We start from the raw sequence: 20,820 nt of genomic DNA, 5'->3' as shown, positions 1-20,820 counted from the left end.
TGGCTGAAAGCATGAACAAGGCCCTCAATGAGGGTGCAAGAAGTATGAGGTTGCATGCTGGACTACTGAAAACTTTCTGGGCGGATGCAGTAAGTATTGTTGCTTACTTGATAAACAGAGGACCATTAGTTCCTTTGGGCCATAGACTACCTAAAAAAGTTTAGAGTGAAAATGAGGTAAATCTTTCTCATTTGAAAGTTTTTTGTTGTGTTTCGTATGTCTATATTGAATCTGATGCTCGTAGCAAGCTAAATGCTAAGTCTAGAAAATGTTATTTCATTGGCTATGGGGATGAGGCATTCGGATATAGGTTTTGGGATGATCAAGACCGGAAGATCATTAGAAGTATAAATTTTACTTTTAATGAGATGGTTATGTATAAGAATAATTCCAGTGCAGAACCAGTAAGTATAGAGTCGGAGGCTGAGAAGCCTGAATTTATCAACCTAGATGGAATTTCTAAATGTTCAGCTCAGAGAAGGAATTCAGAAGTTGATAAGGATTCAGAAACTGAAGATGGTCTAGAAGTTGAAGAAACAGTAGATCAAGAGACTGAACAGGGTACACTGACAGTGGCTGTCCGTAGATCTACTAGAACCATTAGATCTCCACAGTGTTTTTCACCCTCCCTGTTTCATATTTTGTTGACGGATGGCGGTGAGCCAGAGACGTTTGTTGAAGCCTTGGCGGTTGAAGATTCAATCAAGTGGGAGTTAGCCATGAAGGATGAGATGAACTCATTATTGACTAACCAGACCTGGGAGCTGACTAAGTTGCCAGCAAGTAAAAAGGTTTTGCACAACAAATGGGTGTTCAGAATAAAAGGTGAACATGATGGTAGTAAACGCTACAAGGCAAGATTGGTAATCAAGGGATTCCAACAGAAAGAAGGAATTGACTACACAGACATATTCTCTTCGGTGGTGAAGATGACAACCATCAGAATTGTGTTGAGCATTGTGGTGGGGGAGGACTTACATCTAGAGCAGTTAGATGTGAAGACGGTGTTCCTTCATGGTGAGTTGAAGGAAGAAATTTATATGCAGCAGCCACAGGGATTCGCAGTGCAGAGGAAGGAGAGTTTAATGTGCAAACTGAGAAAAAGCTTGTATGGCCTGAAACAAGCTCCAAGACAATGGTACAAGAAGTTTGACAACTTCATGTGTAGTACTGGATTCACAAGGTGCAATGTAGATCATTACTGCTATGTCAAGAGTTTTAAGAACTCTTACATTATTCTACTCCTATACGTAAATGATATGCTCATTGCAGGGGCCAGTAAGGAAGACATCAACAAGTTGAAGAGCGAGCTGTCAAAACAGTTTGTAATGAAGGATTTGGGTGCTGCTAAACAAATCCTTGGGATGAGAATCATCAGGGATAAGGCCAATAGTACACTGAAGATTTCACAGACAGAGTATGTGAAGAAAATTCTTAGCAGATTTAGCATGGAGGAAGCTAAGTCAGTGAGCACACCCTTGGGGAGTCACTTCAGACTAACCAAGGATTAGTCACCGAAGACGGATCAAGAGAAAGCATACATGAGCAAGGTACCCTATGCCTCAGCTATCGGAAGTCTGATGTATGCAATGGTTTGTACTAGATCGGATATTGCACATGCAGTGGGAGTTGTGAGCAGGTACATGAGTAATCTAGGGAAGCAGCATTGAGAGGCAGTCGAGTGGATTTTACAATATCTGAGAGGAACTTCAGATATGTCCCTTTGCTTCACAGTTGCAGAATTGAAGCTGCAAGGCTATGTGGATGCTGATCTAACGGGTGATGTTGACAGCAAGAAAAGTACTACAGGGTTTGTATATACTATAGGAGGTACTGTTGTGTGTTGGACCTCAAGATTACAGAAAATTGTAGCCCTTTCCACTACGGAGGCGGAGTATATGGCCGTGACAGAAGCTGGAAAGGAGATGGTTTGGCTACAAGGTTTTTTTGGATGAGTTGGGAAAGAAGAATGAGAAGGGCGTTCTACACAGTGATAGTCAAAGTGCCATTTTTCTTGCGAAGAACCCGGCATATCATTTGAGAACAAAGCATATACAATTGAGGTATCACTTCATTTGATCTCTTCTCGAAAGTGGACAATTGTTACTTAAAAAGATTCGTGGAATTGAGAATCCAGCAGACATATTGACAAAATGTGACGACCCGCTTAATAAAACATGACTAAAAATTTTTCTTTTAAAAACCAATAACCCACAACAAGCAGATTGTCACAGTGGCATGGCGATACCGTAGTATGCCACGAACCTATGCATTAACCTGATTGACAATATCATAAGTCTCACAGAGCTATATGCATCGTTCATGATTCATCAGAGTTCATATCCTTACAGCGGAATATAAATATCATAAGACATAACATAACACATTAGAGCTGACAAATACCTCTAAGTGATTAAAGCTTACATACAAAAGAATAGCTATACAAAAGTGTCACATGTGACACAAGCCATATACAAAATAACAATGTCTAAGCATATACATGAATGCTCTACAAAAAAAAGGCTATCAACTAGTCCAACAAAATAAACACCCAATGTGCCCAGGCCTCAGACACCGTGATAACCTAGATACATAGCCACTGGATCATCATCTAGGGTCCCTATACCTGCATCAACAACATCGTCTGCACCATGGGAATCACCACCACCCATGATGCAGGCGGATTTCATGAGCCCGCCGTCTCTATAAAATAGAGACGCTCAGCAGTATAGAACTCACTAGGCTTTCAAAAATAATCATCATTTGAAAACATATTAGATCAGTTGTGAAAGTATACGTAAGCCCGATCTTCCGCTCTCGGAACATGCGCATACTAACCCATCTAACTTTATACATACTTACATATTTTATAACTTAACAATAAAACATATGGAAAGTCACCATGCATCGTCTATCCATAACGATATACATACGCACGGTTCCATCTCCAGTCTCGTATGCATACCGATACGTCTAGCATAAAAATCATCATATGCAACAATGCAAGCATCAGATATCATCATCATCATCATAACATTCATATGCCATGCAAGCTCATGCTCATCATTGTCATTCTTGTTTCTTATTTCTCTGTGTACTATTTGTCCATGTCCTTACTCTGTTTGCTTCTACTTGTGCCATCTACAGAGTAAGGCCAATCCTTATTTTGCTTGCCCCTACTTGTGCCATCTACAAAACAATGACTGTTCTTACTTTGCTTGCCGCTACTTGTGCCATCTACAAAGTAAGACCAGTTACCTTTCTTTTAACATCATTTGTCTCTGTCCTTACTCTGTTTGCCCCTACTTGTGCCATCTACAGAGTAAGGTCAATCCTTGTTTTGCTTGCCCCTACTTGTGCCATCTACAAAACAAGGACCGTTCTTACTTTGCTTGCCGTTACTTGGGCCATCTACAAAGTAAGACCAGTTACCCTTCCTTTAACATCGTTTGTCCCTAACCTTACTTTGCTTGCCGCTACTTAGGCCATCTACAAAGTAAGACTAGTTACCTTTCCTTTATTATCATTTATCCCTAACCTTACTTTGTTTGCCGCTACTTGAGCCATCTACAAAGTAAGACTAGTTACCTTTCTTTTAATCATCATTTTCATGCAATCATATGCTATGCATGCTTATGTCAATAAATCCTTGAACTCATATGCTATCATAACTCATATCATAAAATCATAGAATCATGTCGTAAACCATACGAATCATCGAAATACTCATGACAACATAATCATCACATTATCTTGCAAATCCATAAAATCTTATAAAAACATTACATCAAACATTCATCCAACACATCTCATAGAACATCACCAATAATCATAGTATCTCAAAACATCATACATCAATCGTTCAACCAAAACATCTTTTATACTTTAAAAATAGTACATTTTGCCCAGTAAGTAAAATACTTACCTTTCTCGCTTGAGTACCCTTCGGTGGATTCTTTTCTCAACCGCAATGCACCTAAGCATTTATATAATAAACACATAATTAAGCTCTATTCTTAACTTAACAATTCGCACTCTATGAAGATACTTGAGCACTACAAGTATCACGCTCTATTAGCTAATGGATTAATTATCTAATAACTTAGTTACATTGAACTATGATTCTACATCATAATATATTAAATTACTAAATCTTGAGGCATATAAATAGACTCTAGGTTAAGCATTACACTTAACCCATAATTGTTATTCTCTTCTAAGCCATTTAATCTAGCAATTTACCCCCAATTTATAATTCTCATAACACTTACAATAATCATTATGATTCTATTATGATATATTAGAACCTAAACCCTATAGTTATCAATTTTCATGGAACCCATGAAAATCTATGATTAATTAACACTTGAAATGTAATTAACCCAATGAAACAACATTGCTATTGTTCATATACCTAAAGCCCCAAATTAATTCAAATCATATAAAATTAGGGTTATGTCCATATTTTACCAATAAGTAAAATTGGAGTTTCAACCCATTAATAAAATAACCAAAAACTTGAATAATGTATAGCATTCCACTACACACAAAAACCCCAAGCTAATTTTAGGAATTAGGCTTCTAATTAAAATTTTCCAATTTTTGGACCTAATTAGAAATTCCCCAAATAAACATGCTTTCAAGCTTGATATTCAATGGGTAGAACAAAATCTTAAAGATAAACTAAAGATTCAACCATATAACAAAATCCCCAAAATTCCTTTCAAGAACCCTAATTTTCGGACCCAAATCAAAGCCCCACAAATCCATACAATTTCTAGCTTCTAATCTCATGGGTAACACAAAAATTACAAGGAAAGACTAAAGCTTTTACCTCTCAAGCACCCATGGCCAAAATCCCCTTCAAATTCGTCACTTTCCTTTTCTTTTCTTTTTCTTCTTCCTTCTTCTCCTTCTTCTTTCTCTTTCTTTCTCACAGCCTGCAGTACCTCACTCACTCTCTCTCTCTCTCTCAAACTGCAGTTCTCTCTCTCTCAAACTAGGCCGCGTGTGTGTGTGAGAAGGAGAAAGTGTGAGACAAAGGGAGAATGGGGAAAAAGAGGGGGGCTGTGTGTGTGCATAAAATGGGAGGTGAGGGAGAAAGAAAGAAAGAAGGAAAGAAAGAAATGATGGGGGGTGGGCTGCTGCACGTGAGCCCCACAACATAAAGCTTGCTTTTTGCAAATTTTCTTTTTTAAAAAAAACTCTCTTTCTATTTTTAAAGCCCCAATTATCTATAATTCATATTTCACCCTTACCATTTATTCCAATTACAATTTACCCATACATATAATTATTTACCACACTAGGACTTACTATCACACTAATATTATCATTAGTTAATCTCTTTATCACTTTAAACTTACATTACATAAGTATATCATCATTAAATAATATTGCTATTATATTATTATCTCACAAATATTATTATTATTATATCTATTATTCTAAATCATCTCATGTGCAATTTATCATATTAACAATAAACTTAATAATTATCTAGGGCGTTACACAAAAGGTGTGATTATTGAGAAACTGAAGTTGTGCGCAACTTCAATTGGTCTTCGAGCTTGAAGATAGGTGGATGAGACATCCGAAGGAGATTCACTATGTTGCGACTTGGTGAGATTCAAGTCAAGTGGGAGATTGTTGAGAACGTGTGCCTTGACCTATCAAGTTTTGTGTGGGCCCCAAGGTTTTGTCCTTCTCTAAGAATGAAAGGTTTGCTTTTCCTTATACTACATAGAATCCAAGTCCTAGTTGTAAGAGGAGAAAAAAGCACCGACTTTGCCTTCTATATAAGAGGTGGTGCTGGCCATAGGTAGTAAGAGCAAATCAAAGTAAAATTGCTTTGTGTTTTGGTGTGCCAACAATAGAGAGAAAAGTGAGAGCAAGAAAGAGAGAGTGTTTTTTCCCTTTTGTTATTATTCTCCTTTGGGCAAAGTGAGAATTGGGTGTATTTGAGGCTTTGGGTTTGAGTGGTTTTCTTGCCCTATTACTTTCTTGTACTCATCTTTTGATAGTGAATTTTCTTCGGGTCGTCTCCGCCAGTGGATGTAGGCTTGTTAAACCGAACCACTTAAATCTTTGTGTCGTGTGTGATTGTTCCACATTCTTCTTATTTTTCGCATCTCACGGGTCTTGGGAATAAGATTAATTTCCTAACAAATATTGTGTCAACTATTTTATTTTTCCACCCCATTTAGAAGCCAGACTGTGAGAGAGAAAAACAAACCTATATGGTTTATCCTTATACAAAAGAAAAGCTTGTATTTTCTTTTACTTTTTTTGGCATCACGTAAATCTTTCTTTTGTGATTGTTTTATCTTATATACCATAATTAGTGACGTCTAAACATACATAGCACATGTCAAAGACAAGAACTCACCCATCGCTAGTCACACAGCACATCTGAGTTGTGCAAGCAATAATGGTAATGATAGCCCAGTAGACATCTATTGGGATATGGCTCATGGCAATTGCTAATTCTGGTACATCCTTTGTATCATAGGTAGATAGTTTCTCCAACTCAAACATGGACTCGATGACTTTCAAAGTGTCCTTGATGAGGTTGTTAAGTTCAACAATCGCTTTTTTGTATTTCTGAAGGCCTGAAAGCTTTGAGATATCTGGTGCCCGTTTCAAGATTCCCACTAATTTGGCGAGTTGGTCCGATGAAGGAAGTTGAGCAAGGAGCCTGAAATCCCCATATTCAAAAGCAAAAGCAGCAAGCATCATCACTGCCTTGGCATCCCATGAGTAGCTTGAAAGTTTGTAAAGTATTAACATTGTTGTACATGTTCTGTGAGCAATTACTTCCCCAGGTGTTTGGCATGCCATCTAACATTAATTAATGCACATATATTTGTTATCATGGAAAACGCTAATGTATCTATAAAATAATCACATTCATCTTATTCCTAATTTATGCCAAAATCAACACCAAAAAAAAAAAAAAAATTGCTATTTTTTGTTAGTACCTCGTAGGAAAGTTGCTTGAGTGTGCACAGTGGGGCGCTAAAGGTGGCTTTGGGCGCCTTTTCCTCCAAGTTCTTTTTTTTTTTAAAAAAAAAAAGAAATATTGCGTTTTCATTGAGAATTCAAGTCATTACACTGCAGGGCTAAAACCTCTGCATGCAGAGTTTCACGTATACAATCCGAGGGTTCATAAAACCACACCCTGTCCATCTCATTTTGCAAAGCCAAACTTGCAAGTATGTGAGCCACTTTATTACCTTCCCTCCGAACATACCCCAGCTCCTAGGACGAGAAGGAGTGTAGAGCTATACGCAAGTCTTCAGTGAGGTGTCCCGTGGCACTCTCATCAGGCAGCAAGGAATTCACTGCATCCACAACCACCTTCGCATCATCCTCTAGTTGGACCTGCTTCATCCCCATCTCAGTGCACAACTGAACCGCCATAGTGGCTGCCAGAGTTTCTACTGATGTTGGGTCCAAAAAACCCCGACCAGTCATGCTTCTTGCCGCCCACAGTTTGCCTTGATGATCCCGTATGACAACCCCTAGGCCCACACGCCCTAAGTGTTGATTAACCTCGGCGTCCCAGTTGGCCTTAAACCACCCAATTGGAGGATTTTTCCAATTACAGTGATTAGAAGTCTCGCAAACAACCTCCTACGGTACCACCTCATCCCGCACCAGATGAAACAGAGTCACTGCCTGTGTGGCTTGCTGGACTAAAATATTGGGATGGAGAAAATCACCACCGTGAATCACCTCATTTCGCCTAAGCCAGATACGCCAAGCAATGTTTGCAAACTGAGCAAATTCCATTTGGTCCCAGCTCTTCAACATCCCCTCCACCACCTGTAGGAAAGACGGCCCTTCAAAATAGCTTTTCTGGAATTTTGTACACCCAGCACTCCAGATGTCCCCGGCCGTAGGGCATTGCCATAACACATGGTAAGTGGTTTCCTCCGCACTTTCACAAACTGGGCAATAAGTATCCATAGTCACCTTCTTGGCCCCCATATTTGCTTTTGTGGGCAAAATGTCATGACAGGCTCGCCAGAGGAAGTGTTTCTCCGTACTTGGTATTCTTTGTCGCCAAATGGATCTCCATACATCACTAAAACGGACTCGAGAGGAACTTTCTGCCTAAGAGGCAATTTCTCTCTCTTTTTCCAGGCGGTAGGCACTTTTAACCGAAAAAAGCCCTTTTGCCGTTCCTCTCCATATAAGCTTGTCTTCTTGGTCCGTGGTGCTAATAGGTACCGAAAGTATAGAAATGGATTCCTCCCGAGAGAATAACCTTTCCAATAATGCAGAATCCCACCATTTTGTGTCTACATCAATGAGTTGGCTAACCGTTGCATTTGGGTCAAGTATTGAAGGAAGAGAGATCACCGTGTATATGGTAGGTCTAGGCAGCCACCTATCCTTCCATATATGAACTGATTTGCCATTTCCAACTCTCCATAGTAAGCCATCTTTGACAAGATCACTAGCGCCCTGGATACTCCGCCATGCTAAGGAAGGCCGGTTTCCTAAAGAAGCTTCAAGAACCGTACATGTTGGGTAGTACTTGGCCTTCAATATCCTTGCAATTAAACTGTCCGGTGTTTTCCAAAGGCGCCAAATCTGTTTTGCCAAAAGGGCTTTGTTGAAACAAACAAGATCACGGAAACCCAAACCTCCTTGATTTTTAGAAAAGCCCATCTTACTCCAACTCATCCAATGGATTTTTCTCTCATTTTCTTGATGGCCCCAAAAGAACTTCATCATGAGGGAATTAATCTCCTTACAAAGCACCTTCGGAAGTCGGAACACACCCATACAAAAAGTGGGTATGGCTTGTATCACGACTTTTAGGAGAATTTCCTTTTTGGCCTGGGACAAGAACTTGAGTTTCCAATCCTGGAGACGCTTCCACACCCTTTCTTTAATACATTTAAAAGCACCGGTTCGAGATCTTCCCACCAAGGCGGGCAGCCCCAAATAGGTGTCATAGCGCTGATTTGTCGAGATCCCCGCTATCTCTTGGATGTGTTGCTTGTCTTCATTTGATGTATTTCTACTAAAGAATATGGCCGTCTTATTTGTGTTCATCTTTTGCCCCGACGCCTCCTCATACTTTTGTAAAATGGATGTCAGATAATTCCATTGAGATAAGTTGGCCCTGCAAAACAGTAAACTGTCATCGGCGAAAAAGAAGTGACTAAGTGCCGGCCCCTTTTTCGATGTAGGAACCCCTGTCAACCTTCCCTCCGTATTGGCTTGGGTCAGCATAGCACTCAGAGCTTCTACACAAAGAAGAAACAGGTAAGGTGATATAGGGTCACCTTGGCGGAGACCCCAGGATGGGGTGATAAGGACACAAGGGTTCCCATTCACCAATATCGAATGTTTCACCGTCTTCACACACATCATTATCAAGGAAATCCATCTCCCATCAAACCCCATCCGCTCCATTACGGCTTCCAAAAAACCCCACTCCACCCTATCATAAGCCTTGCTCATGTCGAGCTTAACGGCCATAAAACTCTTTTTTCCCCTCATCCCCAAATGCATCGTGTGTAGCGTTTCATAAGCTGCTAGCACATTATCCGTGATTAAACGTCTCGGAATAAAAGCACTTTGCGTGGGGTCAATAATCATGGGTAAATTTTTTTTAAGCCGATTTGCTAGCACTTTTGAAATGATTTTATATAAGACATTACATAAGCTAATCGGCCTAAATTCCGTGACATACTTTGGGTTCTTAGTCTTTGGTATAAGAGCTACATGGGTTAAATTCATAGCTTGGGGCAAAATACCAGAATTAAGAATACCAAGTAAAACTCCACATACCTCCTCCCCCATGGTGGACCAATTTTGTTGGAAAAAACATGCGTTTAGTCCATCCGGTCCCGGCGCTTTTAAAGACGCCATTTGAAATAGGGCTTCTTGAACCTCCACTGCTGTGAAATTCTGCAGCAACTCCTCATTCATGTTATGAGTAACCCAGCCAGCAATGGGCTGAATGCAAGGGCTGTAATCGCCGATTGGACCCTGAGTGAACAGCTGCGTGAAATAGTCTACAAAAGCTCCCCTACAGCCTCCTCTGTCTCCTAGGTCAGTCCCGCTTCATCCGTGATCCTCCTCACATGATTTTGCCTTTTTTTGAAATTGGCGCAAGCATGAAAATACTTAGTATTGCGATCTCCAAACTTGAGCCATTCCTCCTTCGCCCTTTGTCGCCACCAAAGCTCCTCCTTGTCCAATAACATTTGAAGGTCCACCTGAATTTTTTTTTATTTCTTCTTCAGCCAAGCCATCTTCCCTGGTTTGTAGTATTAAAAGTTTTTTCTGCAGAGTAGCAATAGACACACATTTTTTGTTTTTGGTTTCCCTCCTCCAATGAAGAACATTCGCCATGCAATGTCCCACCTTTGAAGAAAGACTTTCCCAATCCAAAGTAGGCCGCACCTCTTCTGTCCACGAATTTTTTATGATCTCCCTGCACTCTGTGTCCACTGCCCAGCTTGCATCATAGAAAAACCGTGGGCCTCTTCTAGCTTTTATAACAGCCCCACTTAGGTTTAGCACCAAAGGAGTATGGTCTGAACTTACTGCCACACCCACAGAGAGTTGCGAGTCTGGAAAAAAATCCCTCCATGCTAAATTACAAAGCCCTCGGTCAAGTCTCTCCTTAATGAGTGTCGTTCCCTTTTGACAGTTGCTCCACGTGAATTTTGGGCCATTATAGCCCAAGTCAGTCAATCCACAAACCTCTATCGTTTGTCGGAACGCTTCCATGAGGTGTCGTTGTCTTGTGTTTCCCCCAAGTTTTTCAGACATTGTCAAAACTTCATTAAAATCACCGATAACTAACCACGGGTCCGAGGCAAAATGAGCCAAATGCTTCAATAGTTCCCAGGCTTCATTTCTTTTTGTCTGGTCCGGGTTGCCGTAAAAACCGGTAAACTTCCATTCTAAAGCTAGATGTTGGTCATGAACTATAGCATTTATGTGTCTATGACTATAGTTTTGGACCTCCACCTCCCATCCTTCCTCCCAAAATAAAGCCAGGCCCCCACTTCTCCCCACACAATCAACTACAAACATGTTTGTAAAACCCACCTTCAAACGTATAATCTCCAATTTTGGTTTCCACAATTTAGTCTCCATTAAAAAGACTAGGTTTGGGCACTTTTCTTTCACCATGCGGCAAAAGTCATGAACTGTTCGGGGGTTCCCAAGCCCCCGATAGTTCCAGCTTAATATATTCATAGCGGTTGGCGAGGCTGGTCATCAGCCACCGCCAACCCCAAACCGTCATAAGAGTCACCATCAATAATCCCGGAGCATACCTTTGTTGCATTCCCTATAGTCTTTTCTCCATCTCCAACTACCCGTTTTTTACAAATGGTTTCAGGAGTGCTTAGGATGTCATTAGTTGTCACCATCGCATCTCTGTTTTCCTTTTCCATGGTGCTAGAGTCCCTTCTAGGCCACTAATATTCTTCTCCTTTCCCGACAATCTCCCCTCCTTGGCTACCTTGATAGAGTTTTCAACCTCCGTTAAAACCAAGCCAGTGAATGGGCTCCCAGCCTTATTGAATACATCTTCAAGGCCCACATCCTATTGGGATTGATTTTTGGATTGCATGTCATTCCTAGCCTGCCACGTACCCTTAGCTGTCAAGCGTTGGTTGCTATAAGAAGATAAATCTGCCAGCATGTGTCCCTTGATGGCATCTTGATTTTTTCCTTTTTGAGACAGTTTTCCTTGCGCCGGTGTTTTAGTGGATTGAAATTCAAAATGTTCTTTCATAACTCCCACTTTATTGCTTTCCATACCTGTCTGGCTTTTGTTTGAAAAAATCCCTGCGTTTCTCCCCCCCAATTCCCGTCATCATAATTGCGTGCATATTCTGTGGGATTGCATTTATTACTTTCCCGATTTTGCTTGCCATCATCGTCGCCCTCACCGGACTCCTCCCCTCCCCGTTTCTGGCCCCGACTTTTGCGACTCACCTGTTCAGCCCTTCTTGGTCTTTCTTCTTCCTCCTGCTGCGGGAATCTTCCTGCATACCGGTCCTGAATGCGATCGCCGCTCCTGGTTGGGGATTGCGCTCGCATCCATGGCCCGAATTGAGTTAGGTCCTCCTGATTTTTCATTGTTTTCCTCTTCAGACACCCTTCTGGCCCATGACAGATTACACCACAATGGAAGCAGAATTTTGGTAACTGTTCATATTGAAAACCAATCAAATGTGATTTCCCGTCATATTTCATCATCCGACCACTGGAGAGAGGTTTATATAAATCAATCAAAATCTTCACTCGTAAGAATTCTCCCCATCCAATCCCATCTCCATCAGTATCGACTTCCTCAACAATCCCAACTGAGGCTCCGATTTTGATCCCTACTTCTCTGCTCATACATGCCAACGAAAGCTTCAACATTCATACCCAGAAAGCAGCTTTATCAAAGCTGATTTCTGAGGGCGAAGACTGGCCATTGAAATCTTCCACCAGAAAAAGGTTTCCTTCAAATACCCATGGTCTTCCTTCTAAGACTCGCTTCTTGTCGTTTGCATATTCAAATTCGATCAGGAATAAATTCCCTCTTAAAACTTTGAAAGTCATAGCCCCGGTTAAACGCCACCAACGCTTGAGCGTGGTTTTGATGGTCTCCTTACTCACTACTCTCTCCGACATCAATTTCCCCACTATGCATGATAATCCACGCCTAACCACCTTTGTCACATCCACTGCTTGGATCTCAACCTCGGCATCCTCTCCCTCAGACAAAGATAATTTTGCCCAGAGATTTGAGAGGTCATCCGCCATTGTTTGAAATCGTTGACAAAATTAAATCCACTCACTAATCTCACGAGATCATGAGAAACTAATACTTCTCCTCTAGGGCTGGGCTAGCGAGAAATCACCCTTTTTTTCATTTCACAACACAAGATCACTACAAGAAATTTGCTCATTAGCGGCGACCCAAAGTCGCCGCTAATGAGCAAAATGTCGCCGCTATTGATCAATCGCGGTGACCCTTGGCCGCTATTCAGTTGCTGGTATTAATCCGCCACTGATGATCAATAGCGGCGACATTTGGGGTCGCCGCTAATGACTTTTTCTTGTTGCCGCAAAAAAAAAGTTAAAATGGGCCGTTTGTCGCCGCTGATGATGGTCAATAGCGGCGACATTCTTGTCGCCGCTACTGATGTTTTTAAATAGCGGCGACAAAAAAGTCGCCACTATTGATGGACAGTAGCGGCGACCATAAAGTCGCCACTATTGACAATCAATAGCGTCGACTATAAGGTCGCCACTATTGACAGTCAGTAGAAGGTCGCCGCTATTGATGGACAGTAGCGGCGACATCTTGGTCGCCGCTATTGATAATCGTAAGGAAAAAAAATCATTAGCGGTGACCTCAAAAAAAAAAAAAAAAAAAAAAACCTGCTTATAATAAATGTTGTTATATAGCAGTTACGAGAATTACATCAAGCCTATTTATAGTCAAATCACTAGAGATAACTAAAGTTAATTGGTGCAAGCATTGCATATATATGAAAGGACAAGTGGATTCAAGGATTCACTTCTTATCATGAAACAAAAAGTGAGGGAAACAATAACACAAAATAATGACATGTTGGGGACGTCCGGACAATAAGGTTATAATCAAAAGTAAACTCATGCCTAGTCAATCAAATTAAACCACCCAATCCAAGGCTTGCCTTTGAATTGTGGACCCTAAGAGCAACAAACCTTACATATATTGAAGGGTTTGAGTCCTCACCTATGAGCACAAACTATGTCCAAAAAAAAATAAAGGACTTCATCTCATCAAGCAAAGGAATAATAGCTAAACCATTAAAACAAGTTGGTGCAAGCATTGCATATGGAAGGACAAGTGGATTCAAGGATTCACTTCTTATCATGAAACAAAAAGTGAAAGAGAGAAACAATAACACAAAATAATGACATGTTGGGGATGTCCGGTCAATAAGGTTATAATCAAAAGTAAACTCATGCCAAGTCAATCAAACTAAACCACCCAATCCAAGGCTTGCCTTTGAATTGTGGACCCTAAGAGCAACAAACCTTACATATATTGAAGGGTTAGTCCTCACCTATGAACAAACTATGTCCAAAAAAAAATAAAAGACTTCATCTCATCAAGCAAAGGAATAATAGCTAAACCATTAAAACAAGTTGGTGCAAGCATTGCATATGGAAGGACAAGTGGATTCAAAGATTCACTTCTTATCATGAAACAAAAAGGGAAAGAGGGAAACAATAACACAAAATAATGACATGTTGGGGACGTCCGGACAATATAAAGTTATAATCAAAAGTAAACTCATGCCAAGTCAATCAAACTAAACCACCCAAAAAAAAAACTATGAGCACAAACTATGTCAAAAAAAAAATAAAGGACTTCATCTCATCAAGCAAAGGAATAACACTATCTTTTATTCAAATGCTTCTAGTATTTGCTATTTACATGCTTGCAAATTCTTATAAAAATAAGAGCAACTCACATAACGGTGGAACATCTCTACAACCTTTACAGAAGTTGAGAGAAATCTTTGGCCGAGAAAGAAAGACAAAAGGGAATCTAATATACATGTAAAAAAAAACAAGTAAAAAGCTCATAAAAGACAGACACCTCATACCAGTTTTCATCACAAAGCTAGCAAACAAACAACACACAATCGCTTCTTGGGGTGTCAAACTAGTTGTTAGATCTAACTATAAGCTGGGTCTAGCTCACTGATCTGAAACAAACAATCACATGAACAAACTAAAACAAAAATAAAAAAAATAAAAAATAAAAAGAATTAACTAAGACTAAAAGCAATTCTTTTTTCCTGAAACAAATAACTTAAGACAAAAAAAAGATTCTCGGCCTTAATTACCACAATCAAACACAAACACAAACTTATATGATTAATGAGGTCACAAACGCAAACCAACAAACAAATATAATCAAAAACCAAACACTCCAATTCACATTCTACTCATCCTTATAACTCCATGCAAGCCTCCCGCTCACTACAATTCACAGTACTTCCACCAACAAGTGAGTGACAATAGGTTTGAAATAACTATTCTTTTGAGAAGAGAAAACAAAAACATTCAAAAGATTGCAAACAAATGAACTTCCATAGCAATGTTCTCCATCAAATACGGCACCTCTCATCAAGTAACAAAGCAAGGGCTCTTTGCAGAATTTTTGGTTGGCTATAGAGGAATTAGATATATGCACATCAGAAACCAGTTGGCTATTCTATCATCATATGGGTATATAGACAACCCATGGCCATATGGCCTGAATGGATCAGAGATATGACTAATTAAACTCAGTATAATCATGCACAAAGTCAAAACCTTAGTCGCTAGGCTTTAATTCAATTAATTTCTCAATACCATTTCCGTAATGCTTTTTACTAAAAACAAAAAAGAAAATCCTCAAAACCCACAAAAAAAAGGGTAATAATAATAGGAAGGGAATCTGAAAGGCAAAAATTAGTAGTAATGGTTACAAAGGGCAATGCCTGAAAATGCAAATCTATAAGCCTCTAGAAATAAATCAGCTAGCACGCCACACAATATAACAAATTTGATGCATCTTTATCATCCAACTAGACCTAATTGAAAACTTGAAAGAATGGGCATAAAACCAATGTTTGAAACTTTGAGCTATCAGATCTCACACTCACAGCAATGCATAGCAAGTCAAACCCAGCAATGCATAGTAAGTCAAACCTTTTCTAGCTTGAAGAAGGTTCCTGCCAGAAGATGCACGAGATCCAAAGATGGTATCTGCAATTATATACACAGAATTTTTTTTTTTTTTTTTTTTTTTTAAAAAAAAGGAAGAGGAAAGAGATATATAAAGAACCACATATTCACAGAAAGACAAAGATTAGGGAAAACTAATAAAGAAATAAATAAAAAGATGGTAATCCTGTCCATATTAAAAATGCAGAGTTATACATTGCCCTACATGGTATAAAAATGCAGAATGGGTGTTCGAACCACCAAACGGCCTTTGAGGTGGTTCGGCCACCCTCATATTTTGAGAATAGTCGAACCACCTTCACGACTATGGAAATAGTATGGCCACCCCAATAACGCAAACAAAAGATTTAGGTTGTTGTGCTCTAAAATCATGGCTCTATTTGTTAAAATTTTTGTTTTCCCTTCTCCAAACAAAAACATTAACAAACAACCAAAACACAAATATAGTTTTCACATTAGGAAACTTTGTCAAACAAAAAACACTCCCCAAATCGAGTTAACATAGAGTTTCTCTTCATGCATTCAGAAAGCTACAAGCATGGAATTGCATACAGTGACCGCCATGAAGGTGGAAGAAAACTGAAGATGCCATATGGTATGATGGTTTAAATGAATGGTAGAAATTAGCAATAAAATAGCCTGTATAGTATCATTTGGCTGTTTGGACAAGTAGAGCATCTAAATTAGAACTTCTAGTACTATAGTGGTAATTGGCATATTTCTAACTTTCTGATCGATCCCCAGCAGAAAGGATATTAGAAAGAAATAACCTACATCTATTTGTAAGGATATTAGAAATGCCTGTTCTTTAGATCTTCAGGGTTCTTATGCCAATGTATAAGCTCATATTACCTGCAGCATAAGAAAAACAAGCGACCAGAAAATGACATACATAAGCTGCAAAACAGAAATTCATAAATAGTTCTTCAATGCAAAATGCTTTAGATTTAATGAAGCATACACAATTCCGGGAGTGTTAAAACAAAACAAATTCAAAGCTTAGTTTAGTTTAAGAGGAAGCGAAGCTTTCAAGCAGATATAGAAGATAAACCAAACTAAATCAATAAAAATTAATGGAAAATATTCCAAAACCCCTCTTGTGCTTTTTTGGATTTTGTAAATTGGGTTTATGCACATTTTAAATCTAAGACTGCTATCAATTTTTTTCCTCAAATAAATAGCAAAAACAACATGGAAATACTATTATGCCATTTTTATTGAAAATTTTAAAAAAGTCCCAACCCTTTTCTGACTCCTGTGTTTACATTAACCAACATTAATTAAGTTCAATAACAAACCCCATATAAGAAGCAAAATTTTGTCTTTATTCTTAATAATCAGTTTAAATAAATTATTAGCAAGCAGAATGTTCATCATCTTACCTGAATAACAATTGAATAAGGGGGAGGCATGTGGAGAGCTGCCCCGCACTGTGAAAACGACAGTCGAACCTGCAAATTATCAACAGAGAAACAAGTTTCAATTTCTGGAAAAAAAAATAATCCAACCCAATGACAAACTCATTCAGGGAAGCTTGATTTATGTTGGCCAAAATCTTGCCGGTCAGTTTAAATTGCAGTTGCTCACCAGATACCTTGTGAAATACTGCCGGAGAGAGAAACGTGCGCGGCGTCGGAGTGAGAGAGAGAGAGAGAGTGAGAGTGAGAGAGTGATGAGGGGGGTGGGACTTTGGGGTTACGGGTTAGGGATTTGGGTCAAACAAAATGGTTTGAAATTTACAGAAAACATAAAAAATGGACTCAAAATTTCAGAAATTAGCGCCAATTTCAGAGATTGGCGCTAATTTTATTTTGCCCAATCAATAGCGGCAACCATAGGTCGCCGCTATTGATCTCAAATAGCGGCCTCCCCATATGTCGCCACTATTTGGGGTTTTTTTTTTTAAAAAAAAAAATTATACTTACAATTTTTTAATTTTTATTTATTTATTTCTGTTTTTTTTAAAAAAAAAAAAAATTCTCTTGTCATAAGTTTTTATTATTATAAGATTAACTAAAAATTTCCGTTTAATAATTTTTTATGATAAAGATCATTAAGTTGATATTTATCTTATAATTAATTATAAAATAATATAAAATCCAAAGATAATACAAGATCAATATAACTAAGGGTCCGTTTGGGAGTGCGATTTCAAAAAGTGCGATTTTAAAAATTGCGTTTTTAAAAATTGTGTTTTTAAAATCACCACTTTTTAAAATCGCACAAGCGTTTGGTAAAACATACTAAAAAGTACTTTTTTTTATCAATTGAGTGTTTGGATAATATTAGCATATAATTGCGGTTTCATGACCAAATTACCAATAAGGATGAACAAGACAGAAAGGATGAAGATAAAAAAAAAAAAAAAAAAGAGAAAAGAAGGGTTTTAATATATTTTAGGTGGATATTCTTAGTATTTTTTTCATTCCCGTTCTAAAAAAGGTAACTATTGCGCCAAATATCTTTTTAATAGAAATCGTGATTTTATTTTAAATTCGCACTTTTTCAAATAAGCACCCTCTAATCAGCTTATGGAAATCGCAGATTTTTTTGCGATTTTAAAATTTGCGTTTTTAAAATCGCAATCCCAAATACCATAAAATTGCGATTTGGTTTAAAATCGCAGATTATTTTTTTAAAAACGCACTCCCAAACGCACCCTAAGGCACTAAGATAATATAAAAAGCTTACAGTTCAATTGAATGTTCCATTGAACCTTCAATTGTATCCAGTTTGATCTATCAATTGATCATATCACGATCAATCGAACTAATTCACTAGGATCGATCGGATGTTTGTTTTTTTAATTTTTCTCTTGTAATATGTTTTTATTATTATAATATTAACTAAAAATTTCCGTTTAATAAATTTTTATGATAAAGATCATTAAGTTGATATTTATCTTATAATTAATTATAAAATAATACAAAATCCAAAGATAATACAAGATCAATATAACTAAGACACTAAGATAATATAAAAAGCTTACAGTTCAATTGAATATTCGATTGAACCATCAATTGTATCCAGTTTGATCTATCAATTGATCATATCACGATCAATCAAACTAATTCACTAGGATCGATCGGATGTTTGATCGAACATTTAATCCTATCACGATCAATCGAATTAATTCATTATGATCGATCGGATGTTTAATCGATCATTTGATCTTATCACGATCAATCGAACTAATTCACAAGGATCGATCAGATGTTTAATCGATCATTTGATCTTATCACAATCAATCAAACTAATTCACAAGGATCGATCAGATGTTTGACCAATCATTTGATCCTATCACGATCAATCGAACTAATTCCTTAGGATCGATCGTTTGATCCTATCACGATCAATCGAACTAATTTACCTAGATCGATCGGATGTTTGAGCGATCATTTTATCCTATCATGATCAATCTAACTAATTCATTAGGAGCGATCGAATGTCTGATCAATCATTTGATCCTATCACGATCAATCTAACTAATTCATTAGCAGCGATCGGATGTTTGATCAATCATTTGATCCTATCACGATCAATCGAATTAATTCAGTAGGATCAATCGGATGTTTGATCGATAATTTGATCATATCAAGATCAATCGAATTAATTTAGTAAGATTGATCGAACATTTGATTCTATCAAGATCAATCGAACTAATTCAGTAAGATTGATCGAACATTTGATTCTATCAAGATCAATCAAACTAATTCATTAGGATCGATCAGATGTTTGATCGAACATTTGATCCTATCGCGATCAATCGAACTAATTCATTAGGATCGATCGGATGTTTGATCGATCATTTAAACATATTACGATCAATCGAACTAATTCATTTAGATCGATCGGATGTTTGACCGAACATTTGATCCTATCACGATCAATCGAACTAATTCATTAGAATCAATCGGATGTTCGATCAATAATTTGTTCTTATCACGATCAATCGAACTAATTCACCAAGATTGATTGGATGCTCGATCAAACATTTGATCCCATCACTATCAATCGAACTAATTCATTAGGATCGATGTTTGATCGATCATTTGATCATATCACGATCAATCGAACTAATTCACCTGGATCGATCAGATGTTTGATCAATTATTTGATCCTATCACAATCAATCGAATTAATTCACCAAGATCGGTCGATTGTTCGATCAAACATTAAAATAAGAATAAGAAATAGAAAACTTCAATAATAATTAATAGGAGAATTTGTTTTCTTTAAAAGAAAAAAATAAATATTGATTTTTTATATAAAATAAGAATAGAAAATAGAAAAAAAATTCACCAATAATTAATATAAAAGAAATAATGACAAATTATTGGAGGTGAATTTTTGGTAAATAATTTTTTCTATTATATATGTAGGGTTAATAGCATCGCCCCAATATATATATATATATATATATATATATATATATTTTCCAGGGGTAAATAGCGGCCACTACAAAGTCACCACTATTAATGGGTCATTAGCGGCGACTTTCTTTAGTCGCCGCTAATGACCCATTAATGAGGTCGCCGCTATTGAGTTTTTTAATTATCTTTTAAAATTTTTTCTTATGTCAATAGCGGCGACTGCAAAGTCGCCACTATTGACTACTCATTAGCGGCGACTCTTGAGAGTGGCCGCTGTTGACACTCATCAGCGGCGACTTTAGGGTCGCCGCTGCTTAATTTTTAATTACTTTTTCACCTGTTAATAGCGGCGACCCCAGAGTCGCCGCTATTGAGGGGTCATTAGCGGCGACTCAAAAGGTCGCCGCTAATGACCCATTAATAGCAGTGACTCCATGGTCGCCGCTATTGAGTTTTTTAATTATTTTTTTAAATTTTTTGTTATGTCAATAGCGGCAACTTCAAAGTCGCCGCTATTGACTACTCATTAGCGGCGACTCTTGAGAGTGGCCGCTGTTGACACTCATCAGCGGCAACTTTAGGGTCGCCGCTGCTTAATTTTTAATTACTTTTTCCCGTGTCAATAGTGGCGACCTAGGAGTTGCCGCTATTAAGGGGTCATTAGCGGCAACTCAAAAGG

The 20,820-nt window shown here is 38.2% G+C and overlaps 1 long non-coding RNA gene and 1 pseudogene across 1 annotated transcript; both read right to left on the bottom strand.

Moving 5' to 3' along the window:
* LOC132176944 (protein SIEVE ELEMENT OCCLUSION B-like) overlaps positions 1–20,820 on the bottom strand; it is a 48,037-nt pseudogene that overhangs the window by 26,227 nt on the left and 990 nt on the right.
* LOC132171984 (uncharacterized) lies at positions 15,555–17,525 on the bottom strand. Its single transcript, XR_015911917.1, has 4 exons — positions 17,356–17,525; positions 17,151–17,219; positions 16,543–16,620; positions 15,555–15,789 (listed from the first exon to the last, which is right to left on the bottom strand). It is a non-coding gene; the product is annotated as an uncharacterized LOC132171984 (long non-coding RNA).

Source organism: Corylus avellana, chromosome 4, assembly GCF_965113065.1.
Source record: "Corylus avellana chromosome 4, dhCorAvel1.hap1.2, whole genome shotgun sequence".
In the NCBI taxonomy this organism is placed as follows: Eukaryota; Viridiplantae; Streptophyta; class Magnoliopsida; order Fagales; family Betulaceae; genus Corylus; species Corylus avellana.
The sequence above is the reverse complement of the archived record's forward strand: the minus strand, read 5'-3'. Positions and strand labels throughout refer to the sequence as shown.